Source organism: Neodiprion fabricii, chromosome 1, assembly GCF_021155785.1.
Source record: "Neodiprion fabricii isolate iyNeoFabr1 chromosome 1, iyNeoFabr1.1, whole genome shotgun sequence".
NCBI lineage: Eukaryota > Metazoa > Arthropoda > Insecta > Hymenoptera > Diprionidae > Neodiprion > Neodiprion fabricii.
The window spans coordinates 21,360,204-21,377,575 of NC_060239.1; the positions used below are offsets into that span (position 1 = coordinate 21,360,204).

General features: G+C 38.7%; 1 protein-coding gene and 1 long non-coding RNA gene across 3 annotated transcripts in view; one reads left to right on the plus strand and one right to left on the minus strand.

The window, feature by feature from the left end:
* Nucleotides 1-17,372, minus strand: part of LOC124188036 (alpha-2A adrenergic receptor) — a 253,740-nt gene that overhangs the window by 224,236 nt on the left and 12,132 nt on the right. The gene's annotated exons all lie outside the window — the stretch shown is intronic.
* LOC124188039 lies at nucleotides 5,068-6,519 on the plus strand. Of its 2 annotated transcripts, none has more exons than XR_006872229.1 (2): nucleotides 5,068-5,394; nucleotides 5,550-6,519. It is a non-coding gene; the product is annotated as an uncharacterized LOC124188039 (long non-coding RNA). The 2 variants fall into 2 exon arrangements; XR_006872228.1 differs by having other exon boundaries at nucleotides 6,085-6,519.

The window sequence follows — 17,372 nt, forward strand, 5'->3', positions numbered from 1 at the left end:
CACAAACCGAAGTTTCTCGAGTCGGTTTTATTGAGCGTGTTATGAAGTAGACACTTGTAGCGATTACTTGGACGGCAAATATTACGGCTTACAGGACCGTGTGAACCATACGCCATAAGCAACAGGCACTCGTTATACTGCCTCAGCTGTAGACATTGACATAAATGTGAGGCAACGAAATTACATATTTATATCGAACGTGGCTTTTGTGAGTCTGCCAAAACTACAAACATTACGCAAACGATGGAATAGCATTTTCATTATAGCGATAATTTATATTGCCGATGAGCGTGTATTTCCGACAAAGAAATAATAAGTGTCATAAATAAGTACTTCTCGGCTTGTGCCAGAAGCTATTACACATGTTTAGTCGTTGGTATCTGATGTGTGCAGAGTTCGGTTCTCATTGTCCACAGTATCGTAAAAGAAAAGGTAAAATTAAGGTAAATAACATTTTAACCAATAAACAATACCTTCCGATCTTCTGAAAACTTTTACACGTCAATGATTCTGTTATATTAAAAAATAATTTATATTTGTATAGATCATATGTTGAGTTGTCGTTATGTGCAGCAAAGTTTGGAGGTGAGTCGAAGTTTACTCTTTGTCACGGCTCGTCCACTCCATTTGACAACGATACAGATACAGGTGAATATAATCCCGAGCGATGAAGTTTGCTTCCGATATCGCTAACGACCCGTGCATAAGCTAGTAAATCGTACATGGTGGGCGGGGAAGGAAACCGGAGGAAGGATGATGTTGAACATGACGATATTGGGTTCCGGTACACTCCAGATGCGGTGGATATAGAGCCGCGACATTGCCGCTCGCAATAAGTAGGCACTCCACGAGGCAAGGCAAATAAACAAGTATCAGACTGCCTGGTCGTCCGTCAGTATCGGGTACGAAGGTTGCTTGGATCCCGATACCATTATATAGCCATTGTATTTCGACCTATGATAAGCCTGCGACAGATAAAATGATTCTCAGAATTTTCTCGTGGACCAACAGCTTGATAAATGAACGTAAATGAGTACACGACAGTTGGAACCGTCATCTGAGAAAGCGAAGTAGCGTATTATTTATGCATTAGACGGAACCAGTTCAACAAAATATTCTTTGACACACTTTTAGGCCAAAATCAAGTGATCCATGTTTCGGCGTTTCATCGAATGGGTATTTATTAGGGAAAAAAATTTGGATACTTGTTTGTGATATCCTGTGTTCTTCTGTTTATTCGTACGGATGAAGTGATTTAGCATTCTTATGTTGAATGCATTTCATAGTATAATTATTGTAACATCTACGATCATATTTCCTTGAATATCTGGGTTACGTTGGGTATAAAATATTCGGAAATGACAAGGCAGGCGAAAAAATAAGCAGCATGTTCCGAGAAAATTCACGGTTAAATAGAACGTCACGCAGCATGTATCGTAAAACGAGTTTGCGATATATTTTCGCGCCGACAAATAACCATTCAGCGATATTCCGAAACACGGGTCTCTTTATTTTGGCCCAAGAACGTGTATAAAACCATTTGTTAAAATCGCCGAGTCCTATCGCGCAACCTCTCCTTGTGATTCGGAATCAGCCCTGAGCGGATTGGGGTGGCAGCGACAACGACGTCGTTTCGAGTGGCGGGCGCCATATTTCGCCAATGATCTTTTGAAGTGCAAAGTTTCACCGGTGCCGGCCGATTTCCAGCCCAGTTATGATTCATGGTCAATTGCTACACCGTCGCTGGATTTAATAATTTTCCATCGTGTTCAAGTAGTGGTGGGATGCAGGGGTTGAGGGGGAACATATCGACGTAGACCTGCCCTAAATACGCGATTTCGCGAGGAATAGATCCATGTCCGAAGTGGTACCAGAGCTTAAAGAGGGGCGCTAAGCTGTTGCTCTCGGTTTTATATTGCTTTTTGCCCTCTCGTCTTCCCTCGGCGACATACTTTATTCCCTGTCAAAATGATTTCTGACTGAGCGGGAAGCTGCCCTGGAGGGGCTGATTTTTTTTATAACAGAATAATGCGATTCGTCTTTTGGGTAGTCTTTTGGGCAACTGCTCGCGTGTGACTTGTCGAGTCATTACGCTCTTAATGAGCATTCTAACAATTTGCTCCGCTTGTTCTTTCATCTCGTTCCAAGGAGCCGGCCCGGTCAGTAGCGCGGGGGCCGCAAAAGTCGAGGGGTGAAAGGCGAAGAGGGTACAAGCGCTCGAATTCAATCGATTGAGACAAGGCGCGGTGTCGTTCGAGTACAATGGGGTCTGGGAAATGAAATTTTTTCCAAGCGAGCCAATTATATAAGGCTTGCCGTGAACTTCAACCTTTCCGAGACGGTGATATCCATGGAGGTCGACTGCTGAGACTCTCACCGACGTGTACCTATTCTGAGCTTGTTCCAACAAAAAAGCACAATGCTCCCACGTTCACAGTTATACATTTTACTTATTGTTACAATGTGGTTGATTGTGAACATAATCGAGACGATATGAAAAAAACCGAGCACCACTCATAAACTTTCAATTTCCACGGTCGTTATGCTCCTTACTTATCTAACACTTTATACTTATCGCCTAGCAAGTGCATTTGCCAACTTTCAAAAATTCAAGAATATGGGTTCAAAATTTTTGTTGGAGACTTTTCAAATTGACAGTATATCTCAATTTGTAAGCTACTACGATATATGCTAACCGTGAGGCTATCCTATTGCGATCGAAACCAGCCATTCGTTATAATGTTTAAACATGGGTTCAGGTATTTCACATTTGATTGGCTGAAGTAATTTATTATGTTTTCCTTCGATGCGTGCAACGAAATATGTTTTGTATTGAGAACGTTCATTAATCTTGTTCGTCAGTTGGCGTTCTTGATACCGATTAGCCGAGTTGGCTATAACAAGGGAATCGTTACAGCATCGGAAACGAATCTTTCAGGATATAAATTCGGAACGGATGGCGGAAACGAACATGACATCCTAATCCTCAGTGAACGTAATTGATCGTTCGGTGTAACGCCTGTCCCTTACACGTATATGAAGCAAAAAATGTAGAAAATTCAGCCACACTGACAAAGTTGAAAAAATATTCATATTAATTGAGTTTGAGAAAAGTGACCATTTTTTTTAACGTTGACATACAGCTGAAATTCTTTATCGTTTTGCATAATGAATATACCGACTCGAAAGATTTCATCAGATTTCTATACGTTCACAGAATTTCACATGATTTGAGAGTCTTCGTTCGAGACTTGAAGGAACTTTGTGAAAATATGAGCCGTGGATTCGAAATTTATAGCAGTTGTGTGTAAGACGAATCTACGACAGTTAAATTATCTACCCATTTCCCTTCGCAAGGTACCAGTGGCCAAAATTTAGGAAGATACGTGGCGACAGTAAAAGTGCGTCAGTTTGGAAACGGGATCCCACTCGACTCTCGGGCAACCGTTTTCCGCACACTTCGCGAGGAGCGACCGGCTCTACGGAGCTTTGCATAAATTACGGCGATGCTTTTGCGCTTGAAATGAGACCCAGTTGACGCTACTCGTTCGTTTGGATTACTGACGACGTCGTTTGGCCAAGCAATGAATCAATCTGCTGTTCGCTGCGGGCAGCGTATCGGTGCGCTGTTTGGGGCGTCATAACCCTTCCAACACTTTGGTAGATGAGAGTGCTCCATTGTTATGCCCATGGCTCCCGGAAACCGAGGTTCACGTGTGTCGTGAAACGTGGACCACGCCGATGGCGTACCGAGGTTGAAAAAAATTTTACCACCTATAAGGTTGAACCATGACGCCACATCGAGATCGATTGAATCCAATAGTTCAAAACCAGTGGCATGATCGGCTGGAGTACAGCTTAGACCAATCGATCACGCTATTAATCGTACCTCATGCGATCTGATGAATTCTGGATCTATATGATTTGTCCGATTGATCGGTGTGGATCATGGATTCGCAGCTTCGAGATCGGGAGTTTAGCTCGTAGAAAGGTCTTGTTAATGATTGAATAATGAGATCAAAGCTCACTTTTAAGTAGAAACACATCTGGAAAATAATTGGAATCTTATAGGGTTTTCAACAATGAAGCCAATTTTAAAACTCTTTGTCCCCCAGATATGAATTTTTCAGTTACAGACGTGAAGTTGGTACCATAAATTGAGCAGAATATTAATCATCTATCACGATGACAGGTACATACCTTGATTCACTCTATCATGAGCAGAGCTCGCACTTCTTAACATGAAAAAATCAATTAAAGTAAACACAACACAGGGAAACTTCTTATCCAGGTTCTAAAAATTACGTTACTCGGATTAAATGCACGGAGTCTGCAAGTTTGCTGTTTTCCTCGCCTTCGCGTTTTCATGATGCATTTTTTGTGATGCATGACCCCTGAATCTGATGAGGCCGAAATTAGTAACGTTATTTCAATAAGTCAAGTTTTACAAAATCTTTATTTTTTGCAATACAAGGAATATCTGAAAAGTGGTGAACCATAATAAAGAGAACCTACTCATATTTTGGAAACTTGACTAGTTTCAAGTCATTATAAAATTGCAAACGAATGATTTAGATTAATTTTACCCAATCTTTCGTTACACTAACGTTACTAACTTCAGTCTCATTCGCTCTGACATTCTATTCAATTTCGATATCGACGTAATGAACCGCTAAGCACCGAATCAAAGAGCACCATTTTTGCATTAAAAAACACTCCGCCACGATGATTCGAACATGTAACTTTTACAAGATCGGAATAATGTAACCTTCGCAAAGTTTCTAGTAACACAGCTTTAGCATATCACCTCAGCTAGTCATCTTATAAGCGATGAAGGAAAATTCGGGATCTGCGTAACATTAACGATGTCGTTCTGAATAAATTTAAAAACCGTTGCTTCGGTCTACCAGGATGAATGTCGAAGTACTCATTGAAAGATGAATCAATCTACCTCACGAACCAGGGTTTGTTTCTTCGGTACACAAGCCGCTTGGCATGTGTTCCGAGGTCTGTTTCGAGTATGCGGAAACAATTTGTACGCACATGATGCGTTGAATGGACCGTTACTATTTCGTTCTTGTCTCCACTGCGCAGCATTGACGTGCCTGGTGAACTTCTCGCCAGACAATATTAATAACTCGAATATGTTAGTGTCTGCACGGGAAACGCAATCGCGGTAGTGGCAGGTGTCTGGAGCAGAGAGTCGAGTCTACCGGCTGAAACGGTGGCCGTGGCAGAGTGCCGAACAGAAGTAGGACGTTCTTGATGTATCGACTGCTCTGAATCCGTATTCAACCAGTTGCCACAGAGCGATGCTGATTACGAGTGGAGACTATCCCGAGAGATCGAAGAACAGTGCGCGATTTTCGCCATGGTCTTGAAAATTGTCCATGGGTAAGTACGGACCTCAATATAAGCACCAAAAAGCAAAAGTTCAAAATTCCATAAAGTTTCTTATGGAATTCAAGTTGGGAGCGTCGTTTCATTTTTATTCATGCGCGTTTTCAAGGAAAACTTGCACTTTTTTTTTAAGATTATTTCTTTGGAAGTTTGTAGATATTTAAGAGGATTCAATTCCTGTGCGGCTTACGTTTGTACAAGATGCGTTCCTTCAACGACGTCAGAAAATTCACATCTCCATTATTCGACCAAGCCAAGTCTGAGAGACTAAATTCTGTCGAATAACCGTTGTATGCCTCGAATGTGGAGAGCTTGCTGCATACCTAGGGTGCAATTACGTTCTATCGATTAAGTCAGCAGGTTGGACGATAGGATATGTGTGGGTAGTCTAATTTCCAGTAATATCAACTGAAACAAACAAAGTTGAGCGTTAAAATGCAAGTTGAATAGAGAGGAGGGAGAATAAAAGTAATATCAAAATCGAGCAGAAAGTCGTTTGGCAAAGGATCGATGTACATGCGCAGCGCAATAATTAATTTGCTGATAACGCTAGGCGTGATTTTTCAGCCAAATAATGGCTCGTTCAATTAGTAAATTAGAATTAACCTGCATTCCTAATCATAATATCTTGACTGTTTATCAAGCGCCATTAACACAGGGGTTGGGTAATTAATTGATTTACAGTTATTACAGTTACGGCCGATTATAGAACAACAACACGAGCATGATTTACGGACACGTATTTTTAGACACACTGCCCACCTCAGTTCATCTTTGCTAATCGCGAGGCTAGATGTACTTTTTACGTGACACGAAAATGTCTGTGTCAGAGTTACCTTAACGTGAATTGTAAACTTTCGCCAATGTTTTAAACAATAAATCACAACTGACAGTAAGATATGGTTTTACTTACCGCCACAATACAACGTGAAGCCAATTTACACGCAAAAATGTCATTTCACCAAATGTCGCGAAAAAGTTTACGCATAGTAAATGGGTAAGATATTGTAATACACACTTCATTTTGAATTAAGAATAAATACATAATCATCCGTTTAGGATAAACGAAAATTTGTTGAAACCCATTGAAATTGAATATTGCATTAAATTGAACAACAATGCGACATTGTTTTTCTCTCCTAATTGAATCGAGCGGAACGCGATCTGGAATAAAGGGATAAAAAATTGGCCCTGCCATTAGTCACTGGCAAATGTAACGAGTGGGTCTCGTTCGATATCGAGAGAGAATCGAGGGGCCGGGGTATCGTAGATTGAGAAAGCTTGATAAGCGTAATCAGCTGGAACATGATTTACAAGAAATGCTTAGCCTCGTTATTTCGATCACTCGTTCGGCTCGTTCGTTTTCATCTACCCTCAAATACGCGCCATTTGTTGTACCAGCAATCTATCATGATCAAAGTATAATTAATTATCGCGGACTGCTGAGATATAACGACAGAAGTACGATTATGAGAACTACCAGGGGTTGTGCCAGTTTTCCGAAAGACAATCGTCGATCATACGTCAGGCAGCCGCTGCCCATCAGACGGTTCACTTAAATACGATCCTAATCAACTTCGTACATCAGTGGATTTACGGATTCCCATCCAACGTGGATCGAGGCCCGCCGAATAGACCCTTGCAGACTAAAAATCTCCAGGGATTAGACTGCCCCGTATGTGGTTGTCTCATCCAACCTTAAGACTCTGTTATCGAATTTCCATATTAGAAGCCTCACGATTCAATTACAACAGTGGAAAGGTTCGACAGCTGATGAGGTAATTTTTGCACTCACGATCGGAATACGAATTGACAAGTGAAACTCTATGCAAAGGAAAGAAACCGGATGAATTGATCTAAGGATTTCTACTGTCATGGTCTGACGAATTAACTGATTGTGATTATAATCTTTTTTTTTTGCCATTCCACGTCGCACGATGTTCAACGAAAAAAGATTACGACGCTCCCTTGAGCATGGCTCTTTTTGCTGGAACATATCGCGTTACGATGGCGGTAAATTTTGATGGGGATGAAGTTGGTAACGTCAGTTTAACGACGCATGTTTAGGAAAATCGTTGCTTCTCACCCTTGGGATTGTCTGAAATTCAACTAGTAAATCACAACCAAGAAAACATGTTCATATTTGCCAAAGCCAACTCTTTGAAAGTCCTTATAAAATTGTACAACGATTTGTTCCATGATGTTTCGTTACGTTAACGTTACTAACCCCAGCCTTGTGAATTTCGCCAAGAAATAAATCTGGAGAATATTGTTCGGCTTAAGATTACCTTCTTGTTGACACAAAAATTGATGTAATAGCTGGTCAACTTTACAGGCATTATGATTTTACCTGGAATTAGTTTTGTTCACTTAGGTGTAATGATGAACTTTAAAACGCGTAAAATGTATTTCCGCTGATTTCATTTTCCAGCACAGCGCAACACCGCTTACGGTGGCGTCGGTTCACGTCACGAGAATCGAGTTAGCCGCAGAAATCTTGATTCCTTCTATGCGCGGCGCAGGGTTGCCGCAGGGTGACAACCGGCTGACATTCTAAATTTTGCTTTCGGATGCTCAATGAACGATTGTCCGTGTGATAGCGGAATGTGAAATAAATCGGGTGGATTAATTAAAAAGTAACCAAATGTCAAAAGTAGATTCCTGCATTTTTATCCCGTGGAAATGTACAGCATCACTGATTATCATGAAGCCAACTGTAGAATCAAAATGAAATTTATGACATTCAACGCAATCGTGGATGTTATATCACAAAATTGGCAATGATTCGGCAAGTTGCAGTATCAATAGAGACCGTATTGCAATTTTGATTGGAGAATCTTCAGCGTGCGTCAGTAGCATTGTAACGTGAGAATGGAAATTTTGTCAAACTGGAATCTAGAGTAAATTAGCAGGGGAATTCTCCTAGCAACCCGTTTGCTTCGTTAATATCTACTTTCCATTCAAAGAGTACAAAAACACCACCTGCAGCGGACGGAGAATATTGGGAAAATAAAATAAAAACCGTATACAGATATTAAAGACAATGAGAAAAGTATCTCGGAACGAGCGCCATGTCCCATACTCGAATGGAAACACTTTGAAGCACATTTTATCCTTTATTCATTTCTGTCTCCATTCCATTCATTCAAAGACTGCAGTTTCCCCGGGATTTTTGCCTTCGTTGCTCAGCGTAGGATGAAGGAAAATTACAAGTACTAGTTATGCAGCATGCAGTACAAGGGAAGATTGAGAACAATAGAAAATTGTAAAACCAGGCGATTCGGCTTTTATGGATGTCAAAATTACAGTTCAAAACCATAGCTAGGATAACCGGTTGAATCCGTTTCCACATCAATAAATAGCTAACGATCGAAATGGATTGACAGGTATAGTTACAGTTTAAAAATTGAGTGATTATAACTAGAACGTATATCTAAGTGTTCAAAGAATTTTAACTTTCGTCACGGATTGAACTAGATTGAAGAAAACAAACCAGCACTAACGCTATTCACGGTTTTACATGGGTTCAAATTTTTGCAGCATTCAAACAGAAATGGATGGATAAAAATTCAAATGTTTAAAACGTATGAGTCTTAATTCAAAGTTAAACGAAATTTGTACAATACAATCGAATAAGAATGCATAGAGACGAAATTGTACATCACCGATGGGGTAAATTTGAAATTTCGTTACAATTACACGATAAAAAAGTTCAAAGACCCAAAACGAATCCCAACTCATCGCAATCATTTTTCGTTTGCTGGTAGCCATGCGGCAGTATTGGAAGTGAAATAAGAAACCTTTTGTTTTACAAACACGTAGTTTAGCCAAAAGGTTTTGCTTTTTGCGCCAGGCGTAACCGCATACAGAATCTGCGTTCGCATGCGTACTCTAATTTTCACTTGAATATAGCCAATTCGGTTTAGTAATTTGTCTAAAATTCTGCGTGCCAAAAACTCTTCCTCCGGCTAACGTGATGAAAACGTCATGGAAAAATCTTAAAAATGTAGTTCAACGGTAGAAAAGTGTATTTTCATAAGGTGTCATGAATTATCTTACACAGTATAGAAAATATGAATTTTCCTAAACGTCGAGCATTCACCATTTTGAAACGAAATGTCGAAAAGTCTGATGAAGTTACGAAAACATTGTCTAGCTTCCTTCTAAACTTCAGCCCAAGTGGTTTGTTTGGTATCGTGTTCCCAAAAATCGAATACACGCGAATACACAGATTATAATATCTAGATCCGATTTTGAAAACACTCTCAAACAAAGTTTTGCAACTGACAAAACATCTCACCAAGGTGGTTCAAGATTTTCTGACGTATTTTGCAAAGGCAAACTTATATAGAAATATAGGATACTTGACCTTTATAGGGAAACATGGTTTTGAGTATACGTAAAATGAAACATCGGGCCTTTCGCGTATTTCCTTTATTTTGGCCATTCAAATCGCACCAAAAATTCAGAAAAAATTCCGACAAGTTCTTTCAGGCTTTTAGTTGAAAATCCAATAGTTTATTCGCTCGATCATTCGGAGGGGAGAGAGCCGTGCGCCTTCTTGTTTACAAAATATACACATAACAAGAAATCACGCGAGCACGAAGGACCCGATGTTTCACTTTAAAGGATAACCCCGTTTACAAATGGTCCTGCCTAAGAATCGGAAGCTCGAACTGAGGTAGAATTACGATGTGATTGGATCGATGGAGTAAGGGATTCTTCGAGTGTATGAATTATTACTGTTATTATTGCCATTGCTTATTATAATACCGGGGTTGGTCGCAGGTGGAGAAGACAGTCGACTGCCGGCAGTTATCCTCACGTTCCATCACGGCAAATTAACTTATTGCCCAACCGTTGAGTCCCCTGCACCCCTGCTGCTAGAATGTATCCTGTACCTATTTACTTTACTCTGGGTTGTTGAGCACTCGCGAAGGGTTTCTTCTTCCATCGCCCCTTGAGTATCAAGTCACGTAGTTTCTTAAATTTTGTTTTCCGAGCCGTAGGTACCCGTCACAGACAATATAAGCGCGGCATTTTGCTGTCTTACCCGCGAAAAAAAAATCACCCCACCCCTTCTTCTATCCCCATGGTTGGCTCTTGGTGTGGAAGGAGAAGAAATAAGGCGATGCGAAACTTGGAGGATTTCAAAGCGACGCAAAGTTGGAAATCGGGAAGCGGCAGGCGGCTTTTCTGGCTTCCTTGCAGTGGCCATCCTCGAGGATTATACGAATAACGATGACAACTGAAATGCGGCGGTCCGCCGGAAATTTCTCAATCTCAACGCCGCCAAAAAATAAATGATGGATATTTCCCACCCTGTCGAGATGATCGCGATATCCTCGAATCTGCCCGTATCTCAGCTTAAATACATTCGTTTCTTCTTTTTAGGGCTGTGTTAGTCGAGATGATGCCTTTTCTAGATTAATATTAATAACAAATTTTAGAGGCTGACACAGTTTATAAACTGCACAATTGTGCTATTTAGTTGTTCTCCGGCAGACCTTTCGGATATACAACCGGAAGAAGTGATGGAAATGAAAGAAAATGTGGAAAAACGTGATCGTAATATGGTTTTCTTCGAAGTGTTGTGACTGCGAGCAAATAATCGGTTTAAAATAGACCTACAAGTGTGTTCGGCCTGAAAAAAAGGAGAGTTTTTTTCTTGCAATTTCGACAGTTTTGTTTTTGATTAACCAAAAATAATGATTCTGAAATTATAGTCCCCGATGTCAAATATTTTGAAAAACGTTTTCATAAGGAATTTGAATAAAAAACAGTAGTTTTACGCTAAGACTGAATATTCAAAGACGACGAACCGGTTCAGTTTGGAATGTTATTTAATGAACTGGTTGATACTCAATCGATCAAATTGTTCGATCTTTCCTGCTAGCCAATTTCTTGAATTGGTGGTTTTTTGGGATTTGTCAAGATTCGAAAGGTAGAGTTTTCTACACGAGCTTTCTTGGAAAGACTGTGTGAACGAAAGATAAAGAAAAACTAAGTAAATATTGTGTAGTATGATGGTGAAAAAAATTACAATTTCAAGCTCGTATATTTGATGGTCAAACGTGCAATTCTGAGCCGTAGAGAAATTTTTCCAAATTCTTGAATCATTTTATGACCTTTTTTCCGTAGGACTTCCAGTCCTTCTTTCGTAGCTCTGCTGTACTTTTGCTATTTCGCTTGGGTGCCATTGCCGAGTGTGAAGTCATACGATATTAGATCAGAAGTAAGAATTTCATTAATTTGATTCATGGCACGCAGCAGGACGAACATTTGAAAATTGAGAGAAACAGCGGGCACCACAGTCAGTTTCAAATTACACAACGTTTACGACGAGAAAGGTCTTGGAAATATCAACGGTTTACAACAGGAAATATTTGCGAATATAAATCAGCTCAGTAGCATCAATTTTTCCATCACCCTGCCAGCAACGTCTCAAATCGTCGCAAACAGGAATCATAAAAATATGAAATCCACTTGAACTCGTCAAGAAGGAAACCACTCCAGTCTAATGAAATATCCTCGCAACAGACAGCATCCGTGATACCGATGAACACGGGCGAAGAGGCAAACACTGAACGGCGCAGTGCAAATAAATAGCGTGCAAACCAGTTGAGGGTGCTCGATATTACGAGTTACGATTTGACGTGCGAGGAAAGAGAATCAGCCAGAAGGTCCCCTAACCGTGTACAACCCTTAGATAGGCGTGTTCCAGTTCATTTGTTGTTCACATACCGTTTCGTTCGAAGCAACCCTTCTGACATTCCTTCGACGTCTTGCTATCGTAAGTGTCGCTTCTGCTTGCTGGGAGATTTTTTTTTTTTTCGAAAGTTAGTGCAGGATCTGCCGAATCGATCGTCCTTGAAGTAACTTAAACAACGTTACCCTTACGGAGAATGGGGCATTACATATCAATTCGACCAGGTTTTGACTTCCGCGTTCCGTGATTTCTTGAAAAAATATTCAGGTGGTCATACAGTATTTCTTGTTTATGATTTTTCAAACCTATGCACAGTTTTGACTGTTTAGAATTATTAAAAAATAATAAAAAAACGTTGCATTTTGTGTCGTTAATTTTAAGATCGGTCACATAATACAATGGAGGCGTTCTTTTCGCTGTTCGATTTCATAAGAATTATTTAAGATCCAGTAAGGGGTGGAATAATATTTTTTCATGATATATATATACATATATAAAAATCAATTCGCTACCTTCAATTCAATTCAAAATTCATGTGATATCGAGTCAAAGAGTTTTTAAAATTTTTCACAACACTCCAAAAATGTTTCAACATTTGTGTTTGTGGTGTTAAAACTTCTAGAACAGTGAAAAAAATGGAGAAGAAATTACCCCACTGTTTGACCGATCTCAAAATGATCAAAATAAGAAATTTTAGAAAAGGCATTTTTTAAAAACAGAACGAACTCCATTTTTTGATTTTAAAACATCGATACAAGCATCATATCGCGTGATTCGATAAGTGTTACCGAGAAGTCGACCAAGTATGAAAACTGGCACAAACCAGTCAGTGAAATATTTGATAAGCCTGTGAAATCATTCAAATCACATACAATGATCTGTGAAAATTGTGTGAAATTTCTTGAAACCATGAGAAATGTGCTGAAATATATTTTCGAAATTATCTTAAATTCCCAAAATATTCAATTCTGAATTACACAAAAGTTGATGAGAAATCGTTAATCGTTATTGTTCTTCGAGCACGATCCCGCCTTCATTATTACACGAACAAATTATTCATAGTTCTGAAAATCTGTTAAGTAGGTATTATGGAAAAGCATTAAAGACTCTCGATAGCATTTCATTAGTTTCCTGCTATTAATAGTGCTTTTGTAGGAAATCGTAACAGTATTTAAATATTTTTAATTGCTTGCTGAAATGGTTCACGGTCACCAATTTTTTCTCCGCGAGTGCAGATTTGTGGGGTAAAAACGATAATTACACTATGCAAAAAGGTCTCGCGGAAATGCGAATCCTGCAGAGTGAAATACAGCTTCGTGTACATGCATATGTCCACCTTGGGAAAAAATGAGATATGCACGGTACGAATATTTACAGCCCGGCACAACGTTGGCAGAGGTAGAGCCTCCATGCCGTGTTTTGTTAGTGCGGAAATCGAGCCTAAATAGTTGCTGCTGTTCCCGAGCTGCCCGTCTGTTCCAGTCACGATCACCCGACGATCGTTAACAACTAATTGCGAATTCATTAGTTTCATCGACGCAGATCGTAACGTTATTGGTAGAGCATTGGCTAATTATTCCAGAAAATTTGTATACTGTGCGAAGGTGCTGGCACGCGGAATTCTCACCGCGATCAATGCCAAACTCTGTATGCCAGGGGTATGCGTGGAATATATGTACCCGTCTGTATAGGTATAGGTATGAGTACGCATAATACACATTACGTGCCACGCCTGCGGGTTGCGCTTGGGAGGAAACGAACTGAACCAGTAAGTCAGACGAGTGATTTATGCTTGCGTCTGATTTTGTACTCTGATATGTGCTTTCTCGTACGTTCCCTGCGTGGGAATTTTATTTGTTCTCTATTCGAAGCTATTGTTAGAAACTAAATATTCGCAATTTCCGAGGGCCTGTTCGTCAGTTGAAATCGGAAAGCACTTTTGATTAAAGCCACTCAGGAATCAGTTGAGTCATTCACATTTGTTTATAATTACTGAAATCGCGTGAAATCGCGAAAAGTCTGGTGAAATCGGTTTCAAATTGCTTGCAATCGCTTCGAATCACTTTTAAATGGTTACAAATTCTCTGAAATTAGGTAAAAACCGTTTGTATTTGTTTCAAAACAACTTGAAATCACCTCGAAATCCTCAGAGACTCTTTAAAATCAGTTTGAAACCATTTACGACCATTATGAAACTGCGCGAAATCGAGTGAAATCAATATTGAACTGCTGAGAATCGCTTCGCATTATTCTTTAACCGTTTGAAACTCTCTGAAGTTTCGATGAAAATTATTTATAATCATTCTAAAACTGCGTAAAATTGCTTCGAAATCTTCCGGGGTTCGTTGAAATCAGTTAGCACCATTTGTAACAATTCCGAAACCGCTTTAAATCAAGTGAAATCAATTTCAAACCGTTTCGAATCGATTCGAATTACTTTTAAGTCGTTTGAAGCTCTTTGAAATCAAATAAAAATAGTTTGCAATCGTTTTGAAATCGTTTGAAATCACTTCGAAACCTTTGAGACTCTGCGAAATCAATTCTAAATCATTTACAATCATTCAGTTTGAAATTGCTTAAAACCACTTAGTATGGCGCGATACTCTTTGAATTATTTTGAAACCGTTTGAACTCATTTTGAAACGTCTAGAAATCGTTAATCGAAAATTTTCAGAATCAGTTCAGAAGTGTTTGGGAGCGTTTGAAATCTCTGACTGATTGTGAGTTGGAAATCATTACTCACTTAATCTGTGAGTGAATAGTCCCTCGAGAGTTATACTAAATATGGAAATACAATTCAGGAATGAAGTGGGCTACAAAGAACAAATTTTTGTGAAAAAAATGACGATATTATATTTGTTTCGGTTTAATTGGTCATACAAATCAAATTATTAACCGTCAATGTTATAGAAAATCTACCAATTCACAAGTTATCATTTTTATCATTTTTTCGCACTCATTCGCATTCAAAGTTACTCATTCTATGGAATTCAAAGTTATCATATTATTTATCCGACAGTTCAGATTTATATTTCTTTTTGCGTTTTTTTTTTTTTTTTTTTTAATTTTAAAAACTATCAATTCCCCAGAAATAGTTTTGAATGATCTTCTACAACTATATTCGCCGAGATACTACCATTAGAAGCTTTCTGGGAATAAATAAATAAATAAATTCGATGACCTTGATATGTTTCCGAAATATCCGTAAGTGTGAATCATTCGTAACACAACTATCGTCGCACTGATTAAATATAATTTTCGTGACGAAATTTAAAAATGATGTAAAAACAAAACCTTGCACAGATATTTTCAGACAAAACTATTCCAAGATCAATATTACACCCATGACATCCGGCATTACAATTTGGTGAATTTGTTCTTGAGTTCGAGGTTCTAGCTGTTATTTATCTACCCATATAGGGTATAAGATAAACTATGCTTCCCTGGAGGAAAAGGAATAACAAAACAATTCAATCAGAAAGTAGCGGGGAAATGGCCTCTTAAAGATGGGATCCTCGTCCTTTTCGTGCGGAATTAATAACTATGGTTTCCATTTCCAATTGGATCAATGATCTGGAAAGAAATTCTGTGGTAGGATATAATGTTGACGTTGAATTGCTTTATCTCAGAAATTGTACTTCAGAAATTCGAGACACGCGCAAAAAATCATGTACCTACTTCTCAATTAAGATGAAGAAAACGAAAAAATTGCAGTGTTCATAGTTTTCTATATGCGATGAAGAATCATTTATTCAAAGTATAATATCAAGATCTACTCTGAATATTCAGAAACATGAACGGATAATTACTTTCCACGGCATTACTCTTGTACAGTTATAAAACGAGAATTTCCTTTTTAATGTGTCTTCGAAGCAGAAGAAGTTCAGTTAGGAGTGATGGAATAACGGGAATTTGTTACGATTTTTCATTGAATTAATAACTTCTTATTCATGCATGAACTTTCGGCAGGAGAATTCGAGAAAATATTAAAATTTTATTAGTTTTGAGATTTGTTGAAGAGATCTGTTCCTCAGGTCACTCAGTGTAGCCATGATTTATTAGACTTCGACAAACTAGTCACAATATGAGCGCAGACTAGTTTTTTTCTAAACTGAAAATTTTTCCGAAGTATAAGATTTTTAGTTTAAGGCACCAAGAGGTGAAAAAATAAACTCATTCCAGTTTTATCATGGAAATTGTTCAAATAATTATCCAGTATGGTTTGACAGTTGGATGACTTTCGTCTTAATATAAATCATAACGCATTTACATGGTTTTTGAAGAGCGAAAAAAGAAAACAACCTACTTTCTCTCATTTTTATTCAATATAATGGAAGAATTATTTCATTCAAACCTTAAGCATATAAAAGAACAATAATTGAAAAATATTTCATAAACTTTTCATCCAAAAATTTTGAACATACAGATTTATGAGATGAGTACAGATCGCGAGTGAACGAAGTATTTTTTTTCTTTGATCACGTCTTATTTTACAAGGCAATACATGGTCTAGATTTTACCGAAAATCTTACTGCTTTGCATACAATTCTACGAAATATTCAAATTTTAATTTCTTCAAAAATTCTCTGTTCAATCACGACCTATATTCACCTACTAACAGAAAATATGACGTTTCTTGATTTCAAAGAAAGTTTATCATGAGTTATCCTGAACACGGCGAGGATAACTTTTTCTCCAAGAACCGTTTCCCGAGGGCTGAAATTTCAAAATTTCGGAATGAAAAAATTTTATAACAAGTTGTTCACATATTTGTTCATTTACGTGCTCAAGGTGCGAATGAAATAATTTTTATGTTGTATTAAAAGAGAGATTTAAAGAAAATATGTTGTTTCTTTTTTTTCTTTCCATTCAAAACCCACGTAATTCTTTAAAAGGTTGGCTTACCTTCACCATTTTACACACGAGATACAAAAAGTCCGCTTTTCATCAGGGTGTAAAAAATTAAGAACGACTCTTCACAACGTAGTAAGGAATGAGACTCTGGCCGCGCGTAAAGCTCGCTGACCATCAGTCAAAACACGTCCCGTTTCGCGTGTAATATCCCATGTGCACATCGCAATATGAGGGCTGCTTTCATCGATTGGCGTTGAAGCAAAACCGGCCTTTTTCGTGCTGACCTCACGCCCGTAAATGATCAAGACAGCCGTGAAATCCGTAGCTGGCCGTATCCGTGCTGCAGCGTATAAATTTGCGGGTCGGTTCACGAGATTACCAGGTTACGCTTCCCCAGGGTGCGTGCCGA